The sequence below is a fragment of the Cyclopterus lumpus genome, chromosome 25 (genome assembly GCF_009769545.1).
Source record: "Cyclopterus lumpus isolate fCycLum1 chromosome 25, fCycLum1.pri, whole genome shotgun sequence".
Classification (NCBI taxonomy): domain Eukaryota; kingdom Metazoa; phylum Chordata; class Actinopteri; order Perciformes; family Cyclopteridae; genus Cyclopterus; species Cyclopterus lumpus.
Window position 1 is genome coordinate 11,301,354 of NC_046990.1, and position 10,245 is coordinate 11,311,598.

Here is a 10,245-nt window from a genome sequence, read left to right on the forward strand (position 1 = left end):
CAAGGGCGTCACTCTTGCCTTCAAGGGCGTCACTCTTGCCTTCAAGGGCGTCTCTCATGTCCTGCCAGACCTTCTTCCTCTGACTGAACACCAGGGGGCCAAGTGTCTCACTCAGACTGTGGATCTTTCCCTCCAGAGCTGTGCGTTCTGAGAGCAGAGTATTTATGATGGACTGCGAGCTCTTTTCTTTCTGCTCAAGAGCGTCATATTTGTCCTGCAAGACCTTGTTGTTCCGACTGAACACCAGGGGGTCAAGTGTCTCACTCAGACTGCGGATCTTTCCCTCCAGATCCTTTATGATGGACTGCAAGCTCTTTTCTTTCTGGACGCTCTTCTGCTCAAGAGCGACATATTTGTCCAGCTGGCTTTTCTCACTGAGACTAATGTGTGTGCTGTTGATCTGCAGGAGCGTCTTTGTCAGAGACCTGATTGTATCTTTAGCACAAAAAAGACTCCATTCTAGTTGTTCTACATATGGGGTGTTCTGAGATTGGTCCTGAAGTCGACCAGCCCCGTTTCTCTGGCTATTATCTCTATCTGTAGACATGACCCTAGCAGATTGGAGAGTTGCGGCGAATACTTTGGCTGCGTCACTTGAAAAATATTCGCGGTCTATTAAAGACTTGGGCTTTCCTCTCTTGAAGATATTAGTGGTCCAGTAAAATAGGTGTTGGTCACTGTAGGGAATCAAACACTGAAAAAAAAAAGTGTTGAGAATGAAGAATTTTCTCTTGTACACAGTAGACTATAAGTGTGCACATCAAAGCCACTGATGATGTCACAAAGTCAAGTGGCTTTGATTGGAATGTCACAGAATTCCATCACTGACAAGCCCAACCCTAAGGGGGTTTCCCAAGGCTGTTCCCTAAGGGGGTTTCCAGCCCCACAGAACCAACAATGACCTCACACCAGATGCCCCGCCCCCCCACTTATTATTTAAATGAATACTGTCAATCACAAGGTAGCCCCGCCCCCCCACTTATTATTTAAATGAATACTGTCAATCACAAGGTAGCCCCGCCCTAAAGCATATAATACATTCAAATTATGAAAAAGGTGTACTATATTTAAATATAATTACAATTATTATATATACACTATTATTATTATAAATTATTATTAATCATAATAATTATAATTTATATATATATATAATTATATATAATATTATTAATTATATATTGTGTTCATTGCCTATATGGCATTGTCTCCTTTGCCTCATGTATTTTCTGAAATGTTTACTTGTATTGACGTTATGTTTTTATCTTGCTTCTATGTAGAGCACCTTGTAAACTCTGGTTTTAAAGGTGCTATATAAATACATGTATTATTATTATTACTATTATTATTACAATTATGACTAATACATTAACATTATTAAAATGTTTACTCATATTTGAATAGTATTACAATTATTATGAATATATCATGAGAATTATGACTACAATCTTTATTCCACTCAGGGTTGCCATGAACTGTAACCCGACACTCTTACCCGGACTATAACCTGCCGCAAGATGCGAGAACATTTAGCAGTAAAATCTTTTATTCTGAGCCCTTTTTTAAGGACTTTCTGTCCAGGTGCTCAGTGTGCATGAAAAACCTGGAAAAGTCCTGGAAAAAGTTTGGGAAGCATAAATACAACCAGAAAGTTTTGGAAAAGTGATGTTAATCTGCCCCACAGATACCTGAATAATAGATTACACGTGGTTCAGAACAATCTTTAATAACAGATCTTTCCGCCACTTCAGCTTTTTATTCTCCTTTTTTTAATGTAAACACAGATGTCATGAACATTTTCATAAAGTCATTGGAAATGTAACGTGTGTTAAACTCTGAGCACTGAACGGTTACTAAATGTTCTAGAGATTCTTTAATTTTAAGATATGAGAAGTTTGCAGGATGACTACGTGAAACGATTCAAATGTGATATATTTGGTACGTGCTGTGCATTTTTAATGGATGCTTGTGAACTTGTGATTGGCAGGGCAACATCGATCCGGTGTGATCAGTTTGATTCAGTCCGTCTCCAGCGCCCTCGAAGATGACATGTAATAAAATGCTGGTTGCAAACTGCTGTCGCCTCTCTCGTGATTTGCCTGAACCTGAAGGTCTTGTTGGATCCGCTCCTTCCTTCTCTCTAGGAGGTCAAATACGACTGAGATCAGTTATTTGTCAGAACATCCAGCTCGAAACAGGCGCGCCTCCGTCTGAAGAGCCTCTTCTTTGCATCATGTCGACCCCCTCCTTTTCACATCCTGTCTCACGGACCAATGAGCTCACAGCGTCGCGATAGAGCGCTAAACAGAGCGGCTGACGCATGGAGCCAAATCCAGGCCAATAGTTTTGAACCTGAAAATTCAAGTTTTTGGTCTTGAACATTGAACAATTCAACAATGTATTTTAAATAAAATTAAGTGTATGAAAAGTTTTTGTTGGTTTAAATATGATTTAGATTCAGTTATTATTATTTTTTTTAGAATCAAATATATTTTTTCATTTTTCAGTAGCATATTTTCTACTTTCAATCTTTTTTTCAGGTTCAGACCTTTGGCCAGTGGTGTGGGGGGCGTGGTTTCAACTACAGGGGCGTGGTATCATGACTGTCAGCTTAACGAAGAAGGCTGACCACCTGCCTCAACGTTGCCTTCAAGAAACGTGGGTTCTGCGAACATTATGACTCACTCCTTTGCATACAGCATATTCACGTGATTGGCAGTAACACGGTTATGTTCAAGCTGTTCTAGACCACACTTTGCATGAATCTTAGTCAAAGAGCAACACACTTTGCCAGGTTGTGGCGTTCAAGGATCCCGCTATAACATCTGACGTTTCGTACTTCCGCACGCCACCTTGAACGCAGCGTGATTCTGCGATGGCGGCTGCTCCACCTGGTCGGGCTGCTGGCTCCAGCGGGCAGGTAAGACGTTTAACGTGTTTTGTATAGATACTAGAAAGGTTAAAATGACGACTGTAACATAGGGACGCGTTACAAAGCATTAACTAGATTTATTGAAATGTGTTTTATGCCAAAGCGGAAATTAAGTATAGTGCTAGTTAGCGTTAACTAGCTTAAAGCTATTAGCACGTGTTCCGTGATTTGTTTTCCTCTCGGTGGCCTCAGCTGCACAGAGCCTGATACATGTGCTCACAGAGGACCTCTCAGGAAGAAAGCAGGAACAGAGATGTCTTCTGTAGAACATGGACAGTTTTTTTATTGAATATCATTGTTCATGTTCTTTAACGCATAGGTGTCGAACTCGAGGCTCGCCTCACTTTATGTGGCCAGCCACATGGTCGTTTTAAAATTATAGTCGATAAACTTTACATTGTGCAGTGACGACAGACTACATCTCCCACAATGCACGTCGTTTCCATATCGCCGTTTAACTAAAGATCCTTTGATGTGGCCCAGAGTGAAAATGAATTTGACTGATTTAAAGATAGTTTTATTAGTTCATGTTTTAAACTAATCTAATTTTCTTTATTATCATTTAGCTCTTTCCCTGGGTTTTTCCACAAGGAAAAGTTACCTTGGAAAGCGAGAGTTCCAGAGTCTAAAGACCTGTGGCACCTCGTCTACTAAAACCTGGAGGCCTTTTAGTTATGCATTCTTGTTAAACCTTCATTCAGAGACAACCCCAAGCTGAAGAGTTTGAACTCTAAACATGTCCAAGGATACGGACCATGAAGAGGTATTGCATACAGAGTTTTTAAACATGCCACTTTATTCTAGTGTTAGGCTTTTCTTCAAGCATGTAGACACCACTTAGACCACATGTTATTGTTCTTTTAGTTCTTCGGACTACTACAAATTGTCTATCCGAAGATGCAGAAGCTGACCGGAGGATGGCTTATGTACAAGGCTACAGGTGGAGAAAGCTTGCATGGATTCCGAGATGGCAGCAGAGGATTTTGAGGTAAATGTAGCTATGAAATGTGTGTGTGACGTTGCATTGTGCAAGTGCAACTTATTTTACATTTTGATTGTTGTCCAGTGAGTTGTAACACAGCATATTTGTGACTGTTTATTATCATTATCTTAGGCAGGTCAAAGTGAGCTCCAGATAGCTGTTTGGGACAGTTGCTAATATTCAAACTGTTCCATCTTCATCAGAAAGTCCTGTCTGTTTTGTGAAATTCCCACCACAGTTTCTAGAGATCCATGCTAGCATGTGTGGAGAAAGGTATTTGATATGTATGTTACTTGCAGTACTTTTTCTCAATTAGTACTTATACATGTCTCCCTTGTGGTTTTTTATTTATAGGAGCAGAAGACCATGGGATGGCTGAGTCAACTGCCTGGACAATGGAGAAGAGCAGATCAAAAGGTAAATACTGTGTCTCGATACATAAACTTCTTTAGTTTTTTTATTCAACATTGTTAGTTAACATCCATTAGAAATTGAATATAACTCCATTCATTTACAGTAGTGACACATTTATGTACATTTCTTTAATGTATGTTACTTACAGTAGTTTTTCGATTACTACTTGCAGTACTTTTTTTCGATTAGTACTTATACATGTCTCCCTTGTGTTTTTTTATTTATAGGAGCAGAAGACCATGGGATGGCTGAGTCAACTGCCATGAGCCTGGACAATGGAGAAGAGCAGATCAAAAGGTAATTACTGTGTTGTGTCGATACATAAACTTCATCTGTCTCTGGGCATATGTCTCCGGGCATGTCACTGTGCATATGTCTCCGGGCATGTCACTGTGCATATGTCTCCGGGCATGTCACTGTGCATATGTCACTGTGCATATGTCTCCGGGCATGTCACTGTGCATATGTCTCCGGGCATGTCACTGTGCATATGTCACTGTGCATATGTCTCCGGGCATGTCACTGTGCATATGTCTCCGGGCATGTCACTGTGCATATGTCTCCGGGCATGTCACTGTGCAGATGTCACTGTGCATATGTCTCCGGGCATGTCACTGTGCATATGTCTCCGGGCATGTCACTGTGCATATGTCTCCGGGCATGTCACTGTGCATATGTCTCCGGGCATGTCACTGTGCAGATGTCACTGTGCATATGTCTCCGGGCATGTCACTGTGCATATGTCTCCGGGCATGTCACTGTGCATATGTCTCCGGGCATGTCACTGTGCATATGTCTCCGGGCATGTCACTGTGCATATGTCACTGTGCATATGTCTCCGGGCATATGTCTCTTATCTTGTTATAATTTGCATCAATGTGTTAAAGGTGCACGATACTTTTCTGTGAGCCGCTCGTCTGATGGTGAGGTCCAACACAACAGGCAGTCGGGTACACAACGAAGGTCGACGATGGAGCTGAGGATGAAAGTCAGAAGTTCTCCAGTCCTGTCTAGGCTGAAATTTAGGATGTTTCCGCTCCGGTCACTTTCTCTCTCGAACTCCACTACAACTCTACACCCCCTACGATCTGTTCCAGGATGACTCTCTCTGGCACCGCCTGCGACCCTCCTGCCGGGGGCAGCCCCAGGACCGCTGTCTTGAAGGTCTCCAAAAAATCACTGCACGTCGTCATTTTATGGAGCGCCACCCCCGTCCAGGGGGAAGGGTTTGGCGGAGCAGGGTGGAAATTATCATCGCTCTGTAGATTTTCCCTTTTACTCCTGCGGACACACCGGCAAGAACATGTCAAGACAGGTGTGAACCATTAGTCCCTGCAGTGGCTGGCCGAAAGTTGCCGGGAGTTCCATTCATCAACGCCCTCTGTGCTGCCACGGTTTAGGGTTTGCTCCCTTAGCCTTTGATTCTATCAAGAATCTGTACCGCAAGACAGTGGTTTTCAACTATGCATGGCAGGGGCGTCAAACCCTGAGGTAAAATGTCATACCCGCATACCATAAACATTTATATTATTATGATCATTAACAGAGCCACCCCCGTCCAAGGGGAAGGGTTTGGCGGAGCAGGGTGGAAATTATCATCGCTCTGTAGATTTTCCCTTTTACTCCTGCGGACACACCGGCAAGAACATGTCAAGACAGGTGTGAACCATTAGTCCCTGCAGTGGCTGGCCGAAAGTTGCCGGAAGTTCCATTCATCAACGCCCTCTGTGCTGCCACGGTTTAGGGTTTGCTCCCTTAGCCTTTGATTCTATCAAGAATCTGTACCGCAAGACAGTGGTTTTCAACTATGCATGGCAGGGGCGTCAAACCCTGAGGTAAAATGTCATACCCGCATACCATAAACATTTATATTACTATGATCATTAACAGAGCCACCCCCGTCCAGGGGGATGCGTTCGGCGGAGCCACCCCCGTCCAGGGGGAAGGGTTCTGCGGAGCCACCGCCGTCCGGGCGGGGAGCTGTTCTTGGGAAAATCCTGAGCACCAGGATAAAAAACCCAACGTAGATGAATTGTAAATGAACAGCGCTTGTTTTTAGCCGTCATAGATACCGTCACGGTAGCACATTCATCCACTGTAGGCACAACTACGGGCGCAATTTGGAGTCAAGTGTCTTGCCCAAGGACACATCGACATTGGCTACCAGAGCCGGGCAGTCTCCTATGGGAGAAGGGACGGGGAGGTGAGGGAGGAAGAGGCGTGCAACCTAGCTGAAGAATCAGTGTCCTCCAACTGTATTTTGCCATCTCCCTCTCTTTTTACCCTTCCCTCGGCTGCATCTTTCTTTTTAATTTGTCCAACTCAGTGTCTCTGTCTTGCATCCTTCTCCCAAAGATGCCAAGAGTCTTTTTCTTTAGTCTGAGACAGATGTCCTCCAGGATCTTGCGTTGATCTGTAAGCTGTTGGACCTCTGCTACAAGTAATTGGTTCTCCAGCTCCAACTGTTCGTTTTTGTTGAACTGCTCATTCAACCTATCCTCCGCAGCTCTGAGTTGTGAGTGAAAATTCTTTATGCTGGATCCCCACGACCTTTCTGTGTCGGCGAGCTGCCCCCTCAACCTTTCCTCCATAGATTTGCGATCTGAAAGCAAATCCTTCATGCGTGACTCCCAGCTCTTTTCACACTTGTCCTGCCAAGCCTTGTTGCATTGGACCATCAGGCTTTCGGAGTCAAGTTTCTCAGACGGACCTTGGATATCTTCCTCCACAGTTGTAGTTTCTAAGAGCAAATCCTCTGTGCAGCTCTTTTCTTTTAGTAAGCTCTTGCCTTCAAGGGCGTCACTCTTGCCTTCAAGGGCGTCACTCTTGCCTTCAAGGGCGTCACTCTTGCCTTCAAGGGCGTCACTCTTGCCTTCAAGGGCGTCTCTCTTGCCTTCAAGGGCGTCACTCTTGCCTTCAAGGGCGTCACTCTTGCCTTCAAGGGCGTCACTCTTGCCTTCAAGGGCGTCACTCTTGCCTTCAAGGGCGTCACTCTTGCCTTCAAGGGCGTCACTCTTGCCTTCAAGGGCGTCTCTCTTGCCTTCAAGGGCGTCTCTCATGTCCTGCCAGACCTTCTTCCTCTGACTGAACACCAGGGGGCCAAGTGTCTCACTGTGGATATCTTCCTCCACAGTTGTGTTTTCTAAGAGCAAATCCTCTGTGCAGCTCTTTAGTTTTGGTAAGCTCTTGCCTTCAAGGGCGTCACTCTTGCCTTCAAGGGCGTCACTCTTGCCTTCAAGGGCGTCTCTCATGTCCTGCCAGACCTTCTTCCTCTGACTGAACACCAGGGGGCCAAGTGTCTCACTCAGACTGTGGATCTTTCCCTCCAGAGCTGTGCGTTCTGAGAGCAGAGTATTTATGATGGACTGCGAGCTCTTTTCTTTCTGCTCAAGAGCGTCATATTTGTCCTGCAAGACCTTGTTGTTCCGACTGAACACCAGGGGGTCAAGTGTCTCACTCAGACTGCGGATCTTTCCCTCCAGATCCTTTATGATGGACTGCAAGCTCTTTTCTTTCTGGACGCTCTTCTGCTCAAGAGCGACATATTTGTCCAGCTGGCTTTTCTCACTGAGACTAATGTGTGTGCTGTTGATCTGCAGGAGCGTCTTTGTCAGAGACCTGATTGTATCTTTAGCACAAAAAAGACTCCATTCTAGTTGTTCTACATATGGGGTGTTCTGAGATTGGTCCTGAAGTCGACCAGCCCCGTTTCTCTGGCTATTATCTCTATCTGTAGACATGACCCTAGCAGATTGGAGAGTTGCGGCGAATACTTTGGCTGCGTCACTTGAAAAATATTCGCGGTCTATTAAAGACTTGGGCTTTCCTCTCTTGAAGATATTAGTGGTCCAGTAAAATAGGTGTTGGTCACTGTAGGGAATGAAACACTGAAAAAAAAAAAGTGTTGAGAATGAAGAATTTTCTCTTGTACACAGTAGACTATAAGTGTGCACATCAAAGCCACTGATGATGTCACAAAGTCAAGTGGCTTTGATTGGAATGCCACAGAATTCCATCACTGACAAGCCCAACCCTAAGGGGGTTTCCCAAGGCTGTTCCCTAAGGGGGTTTCCAGGACCACAGAACCAACAATGACCTCACACCAGATGCCCCGCCCCCCCACTTATTATTTAAATGAATACTGTCAATCACAAGGTAGCCCCGCCCCCCCACTTATTATTTAAATGAATACTGTCAATCACAAGGTAGCCCCGCCCTAAAGCATATAATACATTCAAATTATGAAAAAGGTGTACTATATTTAAATATAATTACAATTATTATATATACACTATTATTATTATAAATTATTATTAATCATAATAATTATAATTTATATATATATATATAATTATATATAATATTATTAATTATATATTGTGTTCATTGCCTATATGGCATTGTCTCCTTTGCCTCATGTATTTTCTGAAATGTTTACTTGTATTGACGTTATGTTTTTATCTTGCTTCTATGTAGAGCACCTTGCAAACTCTGGTTTTAAAGGTGCTATATAAATACATGTATTATTACTATTATTATTACAATTATGACTAATACATTAACATTATTAAAATGTTTACTCATATTTGAATAGTATTACAATTATTATGAATATATCATGAGAATTATGACTACAATCTTTATTCCACTCAGGGTTGCCATGAACTGTAACCCGACACTCTTACCCGGACTATAACCTGCCGCAAGATGCGAGAACATTTAGCAGTAAAATCTTTTATTCTGAGCCCTTTTTAAGGACTTTCTGTCCAGGTGCTCAGTGTGCATGAAAAACCTGGAAAAGTCCTGGAAAAAGTTTGGGAAGCATAAATACAACCAGAAAGTTTTGGAAAAGTGATGTTAATCTGCCCCACAGATACCTGAATAATAGATTACACGTGGTTCAGAACAATCTTTAATAACTGATCTTTCCGCCACTTCAGCTTTTTATTCTCCTTTTTTTAATGTAAACACAGATGTCATGAACATTTTCATAAAGTCATTGGAAATGTAACGTGTGTTAAACTCTGAGCACTGAACGGTTACTAAATGTTCTAGAGATTCTTTAATTTTAAGATATGAGAAGTTTGCAGGATGACTACGTGAAACGATTCAAATGTGATATATTTGGTACGTGCTGTGCATTTGTAATGGATGCTTGTGAACTTGTGATTGGCAGGGCAACATCGATCCGGTGTGATCAGTTTGATTCAGTCCGTCTCCAGCGCCCTCGAAGATGACATGTAATAAAATGCTGGTTGCAAACTGCTGTCGCCTCTCTCGTGATTTGCCTGAACCTGAAGGTCTTGTTGGATCCGCTCCTTCCTTCTCTCTAGGAGGTCAAATACGACTGAGATCAGTTATTTGTCAGAACATCCAGCTCGAAACAGGCGCGCCTCCGTCTGAAGAGCCTCTTCTTTGCATCATGTCGACCCCCTCCTTTTCACATCCTGTCTCACGGACCAATGAGCTCACAGCGTCGCGATAGAGCGCTAAACAGAGCGGCTGACGCATGGAGCCAAATCCAGGCCAATAGTTTTGAACCTGAAAATTCAAGTTTTTGGTCTTGAACATTGAACAATTCAACAATGTATTTTAAATAAAAATAAGTGTATGAAAAGTTTTGTTGGTTTAAATATAATTTAGATTCAGTTATTATTTTTTTTTCGAATAAAATATATTTTTTCATTTTTCAGTAGCATATTTTCTACTTTCAATCTTTTTTTCAGGTTCAGACCTTTGGCCAGTGGTGTGGGGGGCGTGGTTTCAACTACAGGGGCGTGGTATCATGACTGTCAGCTTAACGAAGAAGGCTGACCACCTGCCTCAACGTTGCCTTCAAGAAACGTGGGTTCTGCGAACATTATGACTCACTACTTTGCATACAGCATATTCACGTGATTGGCAGTAACACGGTTAT

General features: G+C 43.0%; 1 long non-coding RNA gene across 1 annotated transcript; it reads left to right on the forward strand.

The window, feature by feature from the left end:
- The first annotated feature begins 2,594 nt into the window (after positions 1-2,594).
- LOC117728223 lies at positions 2,595-5,431 on the forward strand. Its single transcript, XR_004609115.1, has 6 exons — positions 2,595-2,920; positions 3,499-3,695; positions 3,797-3,920; positions 4,269-4,331; positions 4,556-4,625; positions 5,216-5,431. It is a non-coding gene; the product is annotated as an uncharacterized LOC117728223 (long non-coding RNA).
- The last annotated feature ends 4,814 nt before the right edge of the window (positions 5,432-10,245 follow it).